This window comes from Engystomops pustulosus, chromosome 2, assembly GCF_040894005.1.
Source record: "Engystomops pustulosus chromosome 2, aEngPut4.maternal, whole genome shotgun sequence".
Classification (NCBI taxonomy): Eukaryota; Metazoa; Chordata; class Amphibia; order Anura; family Leptodactylidae; genus Engystomops; species Engystomops pustulosus.
The window spans coordinates 135,976,072-135,988,748 of record NC_092412.1 but is presented as its reverse complement, the minus strand read 5'-3'; the positions used below and the strand labels follow the sequence as shown (position 1 = coordinate 135,988,748).

The following is a 12,677-nucleotide window of genomic DNA, read 5'->3' as shown; positions in this document are numbered from 1 at the left end:
CGCTTATTGCTTTCCTTACAAGACTAGTTAGCCACATTGGCTTTTTCTTGTTCCTCTTATGCTTTTTTGGATTTTTAAATACTGTCACTATGAAGTACAAATTGTTACACAGAAAACAAGCCCACAAACTGCTTTGTACACAAAAATATTAAAAAAAGTTATACATTTTGGAAGGTGAGGTGTGAAAAATGGATACACAAAAACAAATAGTTCAGGGGTTAACATATACATTCTGCGATAATATGTAGGTAAAACAGAGACCATAATGATATGAATATGTATGTGTGTACCACTAAGTGTTTGCTTGACTGTATCTTTCTATGCAGATTCTAAAAACATTTCATAAACGTCGCTGATTTAGTAGTGATGTCAGTTGCTTCCTTAAAAAGGAAGGTTGGTGAGGGCCCCTGGGCCCCTGGGCACAAAATATGGTGGGGACACCCCTTTCAATGTAGTCCATACAGGGAACAGCAATCGCTATATACTGCTCCCCAGCAATAACTATATACGATTCCCAGCAACCACTATATAAAGCCCCCAGTAATCCCTTTATACAGCTCCCTCGGCAATCCCCCGATAAGCGCCAATGGCGATTTGGGCAGTCGCATGAATCGCCCACATTTTGTAGGGGTCCCCTTTAGGTGCAAAGTGGTGGGGGCCACTATAATCCGGCCCTGCCTCCTTATATAATATAGACAATCTGTAGCCCCCTGTGGTCGTATGGTTGTGGACCTCTTCTTTGTTACTAATATGTCTAACATTATCAGGAGCAAAGTGCTTTATCATGAAGATATGCTTGTATGTACATAAATATGTAGGAACATGGACTCCCTTTCATGTTTACTGGTCTTAAAAAAGAGTTGCCTCTCTACCACATCTAGTGTGAAGCTGGTGGCTTTTATTCCTTCCATAATACATAGTTTCATAGATTTATTACTTTTTAAACACATTTTCATTTCTAAAATAAACATCTGTGATTTACATAACCACATCAAATAGCATCTACATTTATGAAAGGAATAGTGTATATTTTTAGAAGGACGTTACTCACTTTACATGAGTGAGTTTGCCTTGATGTAAGTGTTTCAAGTCTATACATGTTTGAGTAGTCAACCATGGACAACTTTGACTGTAGATCCTCCAGACATCTCACAGCTGTGTACCCACTCACCTGTTACCTGAAAACAGACACTAATAAATAATAATAATAATTCCTTTATTTATATAGCGCATACAGATTATGCAGCGCTGCACAGAGCTTGCATAATCAGTCACTACAAAACAAATGCTTTATTTTCATGTTATGCATCAACTGTTATAATGAGCACTCCAAACCACTAGGATCTAAGAGAAGTGCAATGCTCCATTACTTCCCTACAAATGTTCTGAGGGGGCTTTTAGGAAGGAGTAGGTTTTAATGTACATGTGCTACTACCTGTTTCCATTACTCTGTATCCTTTGTTTTAACAATGTAAAGTAACTTAAGGCAGATCTATCAACAGTGTCTTAAGGTAAGACAGTGCAGACTTGACAGTCTTATAATGTGGCATATTTATCATAGTGTCTTATGGTGGATACAAATCTGGCATAGTTTAAAGTACAACTGTAAAGTATAAAAACATTTGCTTAACTCTGCACTAAGCAATAGCACTTCTGGCTTCATTGGGTTGAGCTGATGTCACAACCATGAAGTGCCCAGCCCAGGGGCGCACCTGCCATGAGGCGAGTTGAGACTTTCGCCTCCTGCTGGTGGAGGGGGCGGCATTTTGCAGGCTACCAGGCTGCTCCGCTACTACTTACAATAGTACTTGCATCATTCAGATGCAAGTACCATTGCAGACAGCGCCGCGCAGGACGTCCTGTGCGGCGCTGCTGTGACATAGGAAGCGCTTGCTAGTACAGAAGCAGCCTGGAGGAGTGAGGGGGAGGAGGAGGAGCGCCACATTCAAACCTGTGGCTGCTCTCCCTGGCGGTACAGCCCGGGCAGAACTGACAGGAGAAGCCCCGCCCACCAGCCCGCGCCTGCTGCACAGAGGAGACAGCTCCATCCACTGCCATGATGTATCCCCTGTCTGACCTGGACCTCCTTCTGGATATCGGGTAAGTGTAATGTGTATATGTGTGTGTCTTCCCTGTGTATATATACACTCACCGGCCACTTTATTAGGTACACCATGCTAGTAACGGGTTGGACCCCCTTTTTTGCCTTTCAATCAGCTCGAACCAGTCTGCCCATTCTCCTCTGACCTCTGGCATCAACAAGGCATTTCTGCCCACAGAACTGCCGCTCACTGGATGTTTTTTCTTTTTTGGACCATTCTCTGTAAACCCTAGAGATGGTTGTGCGTGAAAATCCCAGTAGATCAGCAGTTTCTGAAATACCCTTCTGGCACCAACAACCATGCCACGTTCAAAGGCACTCAAATCACCTTTCTTCCCCATACTGATGCTTGGTTTGAACTGCAGGAGATTGTCTTGACCATGTCTACATGCCTAAATGCATTGAGTTGCCGCCATGTGATTGGCTGATTAGAAATTAAGTGTTAACGAGCAGTTGGACAGGTGTACCTAATAAAGTGGCCGGTGAGTGTATATGTATACAGTGATTGCTTGCTTTGGGGGGAGCTGTATACAGTCATTGCTGGCTTGGGGGGAGCTGTATACAGTCATTGCTGGCTTGGAGGGAGCTGTATACAGTCATTGCTGGCTTGGGGGAGCTGTATACAGTCATTGCTGGCTTGGAGGGAGCTGTATACAGTCATTGCTGGCTTGGAGGGAGCTGTATACAGTCATTGCTGGCTTGAGGGGAGCTGTATACAGTCATTGCTAGCTTGGAGGGAGCTGTATACAGTCATTGCTGGCTTGGAGGGAACTGTATAAAGTCATTGCTGGCTTGGGGGGAGCTGTATACAGTCATTGCTGGCTTGGGGGGATATACTACTGTTCCCTGTCTGGACTACATTCAATGAGTGCCCTGGCTGTATATGTTTTCTACTACATGACGGTACTCTATGAATTTTATACTACATGGATGTACACTGTATCTATCTTGTATTACATGGTGGTATGCTGTATGCACTTTATACTTCATGGCGGTACTCTGTATGTATTTTGCATTGATTTATTTTCATAGAAAACCAATATGATGGATCTGGTCCTGAAATTTCCTTATATATTACATAAATGGGGGGGGGGGTCTCTCTATGGCTCGCCTCAGGCAGCAGACAGGCTTGGTACACCCCTGGCCCAGCCACATCAGAATTAGCTGAATCTAATCTGATAAATAAAGCTACCGTAGATGTATGTGTGTGTGTAACCCGCTGAAGGAATCTGCACCATCCCGTTCACAGTCAACAACTTTTGCACAGCCGCTTTCTGTGACTCAGGGAATGTCATAGATGAGGTTTGAGCCGAAATTTTCACTCCAGCTTTCTAAAATCCACTTATCAACCACCATATACAGGAGCCATTTTCTACTGCTGTGGCAGTTGGAAGCTGAGCCGTGATTGGTTGCTGTTCTGCCACAGGTCATTAATATGAGCTGTAGGCTTTGATTGGTTACTATAGGCAAGGAGTATCAGACACTTATGCGTGAGGCAAGATGGATAGAGACAGACAGGCTGTGACAGGGACTGAGACAGACTGTGACAGGGACTGAGACAGGTTACGACAAATACTGAGACAGGCTATGAAAGGGACTGAGACAGGCTGTGACAGGGACGGAGAGAGGCTGTGACAGGGACTGAGTCAGGTTGTGACGAGGACTGAGACAGGTTATGACAAGGACTTTGATTGGTTACTATAGGCAAGCAGTATCAGACACTTATGCGTGAGGCAAGATGGATAGAGACAGACAGGCTGTGACAGGGACTGAAAGGCTGTGACAGGGACTGAGACAGACTGTGACAGGGACTGAGACAGACTGTGACAGGGACTGACAGGCTGTGACAGGGACTGACAGGCTGTGACAGCGAATCAGACAGGCCGTGACTGGGACTGAGACAGGCTGTGTCAGGGACCGACAGACAGGCTGTGACAGGGACTGAGACAGGCTGTGACAGGGACTGAGACAGACTGTGACAGGGACTGAGACAGGTTACGACAAATACTGAGACAGGCTATGAAAGGGACTGAGACAGGCTGTGACAGGGACGGAGAGAGGCTGTGACAGGGACTGAGTCAGGTTGTGACGAGGACTGAGACAGGTTATGACAAGGACTTTGATTGGTTACTATAGGCAAGCAGTATCAGACACTTATGCGTGAGGCAAGATGGATAGAGACAGACAGGCTGTGACAGGGACTGAAAGGCTGTGACAGGGACTGAGACAGACTGTGACAGGGACTGAGACAGACTGTGACAGGGACTGACAGGCTGTGACAGGGACTGACAGGCTGTGACAGCGAATCAGACAGGCCGTGACTGGGACTGAGACAGGCTGTGTCAGGGACCGACAGACAGGCTATGACAGGGACTGAGACAGGCTATGACAGGGACTGAGACAGACTGTGACAGGGACTGAGACAGGTTATGACAAATACTGAGACAGGCTATGAAAGGGACTGACACAGGCTGTGACAGGGACGGAGAGAGGCTGTGACAGGGACTGAGTCAGGTTGTGACGAGGACTGAGACAGGTTATGACAAGGACTTTGATTGGTTACTATAGGCAAGGAGTATCAGACACTTATGCGTGAGGCAAGATGGATAGAGACAGACAGGCTGTGACAGGGACTGAAAGGCTGTGACAGGGACTGAGACAGACTGTGACAGGGACTGAGACAGACTGTGACAGGGACTGACAGGCTGTGACAGGGACTGACAGGCTGTGACAGGGACTGACAGGCTGTGACAGCGAATAAGACAGGCCGTGACTGGGACTGAGACAGGCTGTGTCAGGGACCGACAGACAGGCTATGACAGGGACTGAGACAGGCTATGACAGGGACTGAGACAGGCTGTGACAGGGACTGAGTCAGGTTGTGATGAGGACTGACACAGGTTGTGACAGGAAGTGAGGCTGGCTGTGACAGGGACTCAGACAGGCTGTGACAGGGACTGAGATAGACTGTGACAGGGACTGAGACAGGTTATGACAGGAACTGAGACAGATTGTGACAGGGACTGAGAGACTATAGATACATATAAAATATTTTTGTGAACCCATTCTAATTTGTTACAGAGCAGTTATTTACTATCCTGGCCAAAGCCGGGAGCTACAGATAGTTTTATATACAGATAACAGATATATCTCAGGCTGGGAAGAAGCCAGTGGCATGATGCAGGTATCATTGTAATTGTTATCAAATGCTCACTCCAGCTAAGCTAACACTATTTTTGTCTGTGACTTTACAATTACGCTTTAAGGCTTTAAACTTCCTAATAGTTGGCTCTGTTTACGCAATATGCGTAAACTGTGCCAAAATTCTGGTTCATTATTTGGTGCACAGATGTTTCCACTAAAGCCATGCCCCGTTTTAGAGGACCACTCCCCCTTTGTCATACTATTCGTAAAAGTGTCTGAAAACCATCGAAAACCCCAGATAAATTAATTTTTAGTATTAACACAAAAAAGAAGAATTTGTGGATCTCAGTCCTGATTGGGAATGGATAAACAATATATTCACAAAGATGCCTTTGGAGAACCCCAAGAAATCCCCTTTCCAGACTATTAAAACTTAAAGTGCTATTTCATTAATTCAGCTGCCATATACATACTTTTATTCAATTGGATGTTGGACCCATGTTAAGATAATATCTCAAAAATGTGGTCCCTTACAAATGGAGGACACCTGTCCTTGGATATGACCCTTGTTGATGGGGTGATTACACAAAGAAACAAATAGTTTTTGTATATTAAATGGCCAGGAGTTGATACATGTCCTGTCCTGTGGTAACAAAGGATGAATCCAGGTAGTCAGACGTGTTGCCCGACACTAGTGGTGTCAGTTTAGTTTTATATAATTCGCCACCGCCACTATGAAGTATTAGAAGCAAAAAAAAGCATTTGTGTCGGAAATTAAAACTTCTTCTCGTGTAGACACACAGTTACACAAGGTGCAAATAAAAAAAAATACAGGTAGTGCACATCAAAAAACAGGAGCAAACAATATAATACATTCCCCCTCAATTGTTTTTTTTATAAAGTGTTGGATACAAGTGCATTAAAAATCTAGTTTTAGGTATATACATCTTTGTATGTTTTTTTCTGTCTTAGTGTAAAAGAATAAAGAATATGTTGTAAGGATCTTGTTGAATAAATATCCTCTATTCATATCTGATTCTGATAATAGATCCGGGATTATAACTTTTATAATCCTTTTTCACTCCTCAACTATCAGCATAGTTTGTCTATATGGAATATTACTGCCTAGGGTCTGCAGCATACCAACTAGCTTTAATTTCCCTGATCTAGTGTGCAGAGATATAAAGTATAACTATTATTGAAATATTTTGGCACTAGTTTGGCAAACAGTTTTTGGATGCGAATTATGGGGCATATTTATCAGGACCTCTGTGCAACGGCCGGCCGAGCGGAGGGCGCGGCTGGCCAGGAGTGGGCCGGCGTGGGGCGTTACTGTTCCTGTGCCTGCGCACTCGCTGCTGCCAGCGACTTTTCATATGTGAAAAGTTGCCGGAAGCCTCTTGATGTATTGGACTGCGAACATGCAGCGGCGGGGCTATCATACGCTAAATAATGCCCCTATGACTTTATTCTGTTGAAATAGGTTGATAAATTAAAAAAAAAAAAATAGTTGCATAACTAGTTGCATAAAAACAGTCATATATTCTCCCATAACAGAAAAAACATAAAACATGTTGCCCATTCAGTAGGGTGGACATATGTTATATAATGTCCAGTGATAGTAGATTTAACACTATCAGTTATCATGAACCACTCACATCCAGCTCAACTAGGGAATCATAAGGGGATGGGAGGTGAAAGGAATTAAGATAATTGGGGGCATTAATTATTGGTTTATTATTTTTTAGCGGCCACATTTTTTGTGTTGCTTCACCATGTGCACAATATTTATTATTTGTCGTCACTTTAATTTAGCTTCTTTTCTGACCCCTTTTTTTCTGTCACTCACAGCTCTTCAATCCTAACATTTTTTATGAGCTTTTGTGACACAAAATTAGACCAACAAAACCATTCATAAATGTGGTTTCACATTTTTGATGCCCATTTGTTCTTAAGGTGTGCCAAATACATTAAGGCTGTGCCCCCATATAACATCAGAGTAAAAATCCCAGCCAAAATTAGGTGCAAAAAAACAACACTTAGCGCCAAAAATAGTGAATCCCCCCCAATGAGTTACTGAGTTTAGGTCTAGCAATGATGTATCATAACTAATGTGTGTATTAGAACATAGTCTATAGGTAGAAGAGGGTGGGATGGTAAAAGAAGATTAGAGATCTTGACATTACCAGAAGATTTTATGTAAAAGTCAATCTCCATTTACATCAGACAAATTGGGGCTCATTTACTTATCCGGTCCAGTCGCGATCCCATGGTGTGTTGTCCGACGAGGATTTGGGTTCTGCCGGGATTCACTAAGATTGTGCGCCTAAGTTCCTGCAGGTGTCGCTGCTGTGCCCAGTTCCGCCGGAGTACACCTTCTTCTTCCCGGTACATGTGAGTGCTTGATCTTGCGACACAGTTCGTTTTTTCAATTATGCTGTTACGCCCCCGATTTCTGTCCAGCTTCTTAAGGAACATGCTTTGGTGTGGAAAGTGCCCAGGATTTGCATTAGGAATTGGCATGTTTGACTTACAAATTTAATTTTCATTTTCTTTACTTTTCATACGGTGAGACTTATTCATTGACTTTTTGCTTTCATATGAGATTTGTACATAAAAGGGTCGAGCACCTATTCTTTATGATGTTATTAAAATCTAGATATCTAAAAATAAAATCTTTTCACAGAACAAGAAACCTAACATCTTCACATAAAAATATATATGCAGAATGAAAGTTGTGTTTAGAAGTTGTGTGTATATCAAATATTGAGCTAATATATGATGGTGTTGCCCTGATCTTCCCAGAGATATATTTTAAATTACTAGCTGAAGGTTGACCCTTACTGGGGAACAATTTTTATTTCCTTTTATTAAGTGTCTGAGCCGCATTAGGGAATACATGAAAAAATCATCCATATATCATGACAACTTAAAGATGAAATAAGTCTGAACATTTTATGTAGGTAGGAAATTGGGCCAATTATTTTCTGCTGTGAAATTCTGATTTCATGCAGCAAAGCAGAATGATCATTAAACCAGTTCAGTTTTATTGTTCATTTTGGAGTTCACCCTCATGGATCTCCACACGGCTCCTTTAACTGTGTTAGGTATTTTGACACTTTCCAATCCATTATATCTGAGAGCTAAACCTCTTTCAAGCATTCTTCCCACGATGCTTTTATTTAAGTTCATTGCTTTTAAGTACTAACAGTAATTTTTATTTGTAACATATGAAGAAAGAGATTTTCCATTGTTAGTATCTTAATATTAGAAACAGGTTTTATGGCCTGAACTGTGGATCTTCATCTTACCAGAGGATCACATTGAAGTGTTCAAAATTAAGCTGTGATATATTTTTAATTAGGTTTCCCATCTTAGACTGGTTATAGCATATGCAAAACACATGCTCTAAATGCCTGGTCGATTTTTATCCAAATAATTGGATGGCAAAACCAATCTCCAAAATGGATTCTCTCAACCTATTACCTGCATAAGGAAGCAGATGGTGACTGCCATATCCAAGCAGTGAATAAATGGAGAGGTTGCCAAACACTATTGACTTCTAACGAGGATTTCTAAATTAGCCACATAGTCTTGCATGGCTAGTTCTGATCAGAGGTTTAATTTCTTACATGTATGCATTTGAATTCTGGTATAACATTGTCAGTCAATGAGGGTTATTTATCATTTATTGTGTGTTGGTGTATGATAGCCGTGCCACTGCTCCTGCCTCCTTATGTATCTGGCAAGGGCCTGCGTAGTGTCTATTTCTATTCCAGGCCTTGCCCTTTTATGTCCCCCATGGGAATTATTGAAAATCTTTTAGTTATGAGGTTCTAGTGTTTCTAGTCCAAATATCTGTATCATAACATCCAAAATCATAGATGAGATTGGTCCACATTTATTTAAGTGTTTGCACAAGTTTTCTGTCTGACTTTGCACTGAAAAGAACAAGCAAACAGCTTGCACATGTATTTATAAAATGTCTGAACCAGTTTTGTGTTGTAGCTCTACTATGTAGCTAAAGGAGCATTCCATTGCAGAGTCAGACCATGCACCATATTTAATTCAGAAACTTGACAGAATTGTGTTGCTCTATGTTAAAGGTGCACAAAAAAACGGTGGGTGCACACGTCCAGTGCAGTGCACCAGATTAACGAAGATCGTGCACCAGTTTTGATTAATCTGGTGCACTCTGCAAATTCCACAGGCAAGCTGCACCTTGTGCAGTTTTCACTGCTTTTGATAACTGTGGCCCATTGTGGTTTTGGTGGTGATGGGTACAAGGCTAATGGTAAGGGGAATAATGTGAACCTATTTACTGGTTTATTATAAGCCTTGCTTTAGTAATGAACTTAATTAGTAAAGAGATGAGAAAGCAAGAAAAATGACAGATAACATTTTTATTACATATTTAATTTGAAAAAACATCCTTGAGACATTCTGGTTGGCCCTTAAAGTAATTCACTTCATATATGTGTCTGAAAAAGAGAAAAAAAGCATATAAATTGTCAGACGCAGTCCCTGTCTCTTTGGAAATTGCTTAATTTGTACTAGTAGATTTGCAAAAACCTTTAGTAACTGTTTTAAAACCCCTTCTGAGAAACCAACAACTTGAAATTCCAGGAAACCAAATTATCAACACAGAACGCAAGTCCAGCAGTGATTCCGCACTGCCTTTCAATAATCGAACCCACTCCATAAATTGTATCTCAATCCAAAAAAAACACGAGAGTGAACAATGGTTCTTACACATCGAATCCTACAAAGAGGTTCCTTAAAATTTTCCATTCTTTATTAAGAATTAATTAAAATAGACAAACAATTTACAACATTTGTGAATATCTACAAATTATTAGTTTGGATCGTTCTTGAAGGTCCAAAAAAGGCCATCATTACAATACCAATGTTTGTAATTACATGAGACACATGTTGTGTATACACTGCGATAACTGCCAGTATTATATCAGGTGCAAAAAATTGCCAATGTAAAATATCGCTCAACCCAAGATAAGAAAGTGCCCATGCATGAAAAAGGGAGTCTATATATACAGATGGGTACAGTGAAGGTGCCAGGCCGCAATAATTATATGTCAAAAAGAAATCAGAAGTAAGTTAGCTTACCCATGGTATATATGGTATGTAGAGTGGAGAACCCCGACGCGCGTTTCGCGTGCCACCGCTTCCTCAGGGGGCCTGTCCCTTTTGCACTTTTTTTTTATTGTGCAAAAAAAAATTATTTTTACTTTTGTAGTTATACTACTGTTTTTCCAACTCATGCAGGGTTAAGAAAAACAAATGAGAAGTTATGATCTACCATATAGGAAGTGAAGATTTTTGGCAGGTCATGGAGTGCTTTTGTTATATTTGTAGAGCTGTTTTAGAGATGTGAGCATAGCAGATGAAATTATGATGTATGGATCTGTACACTTAATCCCCCATTTCTTTTTGTGGTACAATTTCTGCAGTTGAATTGCTGCCCTAGGAATAGTGCAGTCATTGCAATGTTGCATATTAATTTAGCACAGAAGCTAAGTTACATAAATAATACCACAATAAATGCCTTTAAAATTCATCTTGACATATCCTAGAAAAGTGAATTATAAACTTAACATTTCCAAATAAGGCAGTTTCCTGAATGTAACAATTTCTAAAATTGTAAGAAGGCCCTCATTGTTAACTCAGATTATGTGGCACTCCCCTCCCCTGCTAAATACTGTGTGTAATATACAATATATACATACATATTCACTGCTGACAGTGATCATGTTGCTTGCTATTGAAATGGTATATTAAATACTGTATCATGTTAAAGATCAAACCTATGTTTCAAAGCACTATCGTAGCAAAATACTATATTTCAAAATATGAAATATTGGACATTTTTTTCAAAATAGACACTGGAAATCTGAACATGGATCTTGACCTTATATTTGGTTGAGGGCTCTGCACTTTCAATGTGATTAAGAGATAATCTGATGGAAGTTTAGGCACAGTCTGCCATAATTGACTTTGCATGGCCTATTGTGGCCTTTAAGTATATGCTGCACACCCTGGCCCTTGTTTGTACCAGAGGAAGTGCTAGCAGGCAGAGAAAGAATCACATCCTCTCCAAGCAGTACCAGCTCCATCACCACCAATAGCAGCAGCACAACATAGCATGTGACTGCCCAGTGCACCCAGATAATCAGCATGTATAGATCGGACCAGAAGATCTCCATGAGTTGACATTATTACACCAAGAGTGCAGTAGACAGAATTTGAAAGCTGTACTGTCAGTCCATAAAGCACAGCCAAAGTATCAAAAATCTAAACACCAGGCACTTGAAAAGTAAACATGAGCTGCAGTGACTGAGAAACTGAGAAACTGGAGACAACTCAGAGTCCTCTCCTACTTTGGGTTTCTCAGCTTGTACCAGCATCTCCCGAGTGACAAGGCCATCTCTTGTATCCCCGCAAAGGGAGGATGTGAGGCCATCACTACCACTAACATCACCAAACCTGTCCACAACATCCTTTTAGCATTCTATACCCCAATGAAAGAAAGTGGAAGTTTAGCTCATCTTACGCAGAAGCTCTGGTCCTGTATAGAAGCATTTCCAAATTGCTGGACTTTGAAATGCTACCATACAGGCTGGTGAAGATGAACAATCTTGGGGTAGTGGCTGTCCCACATTATGTAAGTCCCAACCACCACTTATTTTCCCGGCAGGCCATCTGCGCCCTGCGACCTGTTGTGGACAAATTCAGGGGTGCACTGCACAATGCTATTGGTCTCAAGGTGCACATCACTACTGACAGGTGGATGTAGGCAAGGATGTTACAACTCGTTAACTGGGTTAATATAGCGGTGACTGGGCATGAGGCAGGAGGTGCTTTGTTTCACATTATGCCACCACCCAGAATTGCCGAACATTACTCTTTGCCTCCAGTTGTCTCCTTGTCCTACTCTGTAAAACTCATCCACCTGGGTGAAAGACACACACTACCCAAGGTAGTGTACAACAATGGCCAAAAACTTGCAGCAGACTTTGGCTTAGATAGGCTGACACACCTTCCTTGCCTTGCGCATGTGCTTAACTTGGTTGGGCAAAGGTTACTGGCCAATTACAAAGACATGCTGTGGCTGCTGTATAAAGTACGTAACATGTGTGGGGATTTTCAGCGTTCATACACTGATACTGCTCCCTAATATACACTGCAGAGGAACTTCCTACGCACTGCCACATATGCGATGTACCAACTAGGTAGAATTCAACTTTGTAATAATGGAATGGGTGTGTGAGTAGCAGCATGCAATAGTTGAATTCCAGCTACAGAATGCCCAGGTGAATCGTAGTGGTGACCACTTCACCCAATGAGTGGCACTGCTTCCGATATACTACCAAAATGGTCAGCACTACCATCCCCATCCCCATCTTTTGCATTCTCA

General features: G+C 41.7%; 1 long non-coding RNA gene across 2 annotated transcripts in view; it reads right to left on the bottom strand.

Annotated features, from left to right (window-relative positions):
- Positions 1-9,652: 9,652 nt before the first annotated feature.
- LOC140116602 (uncharacterized) overlaps positions 9,653-12,677 on the bottom strand; it is a 35,736-nt gene continuing 32,711 nt past the window's right edge. For both annotated transcript variants that reach the window (XR_011852844.1, XR_011852845.1), the window contains exon 3: positions 9,653-9,726. This is a non-coding gene — a long non-coding RNA (uncharacterized lncRNA). The remainder of the gene's footprint in view (positions 9,727-12,677) is intronic.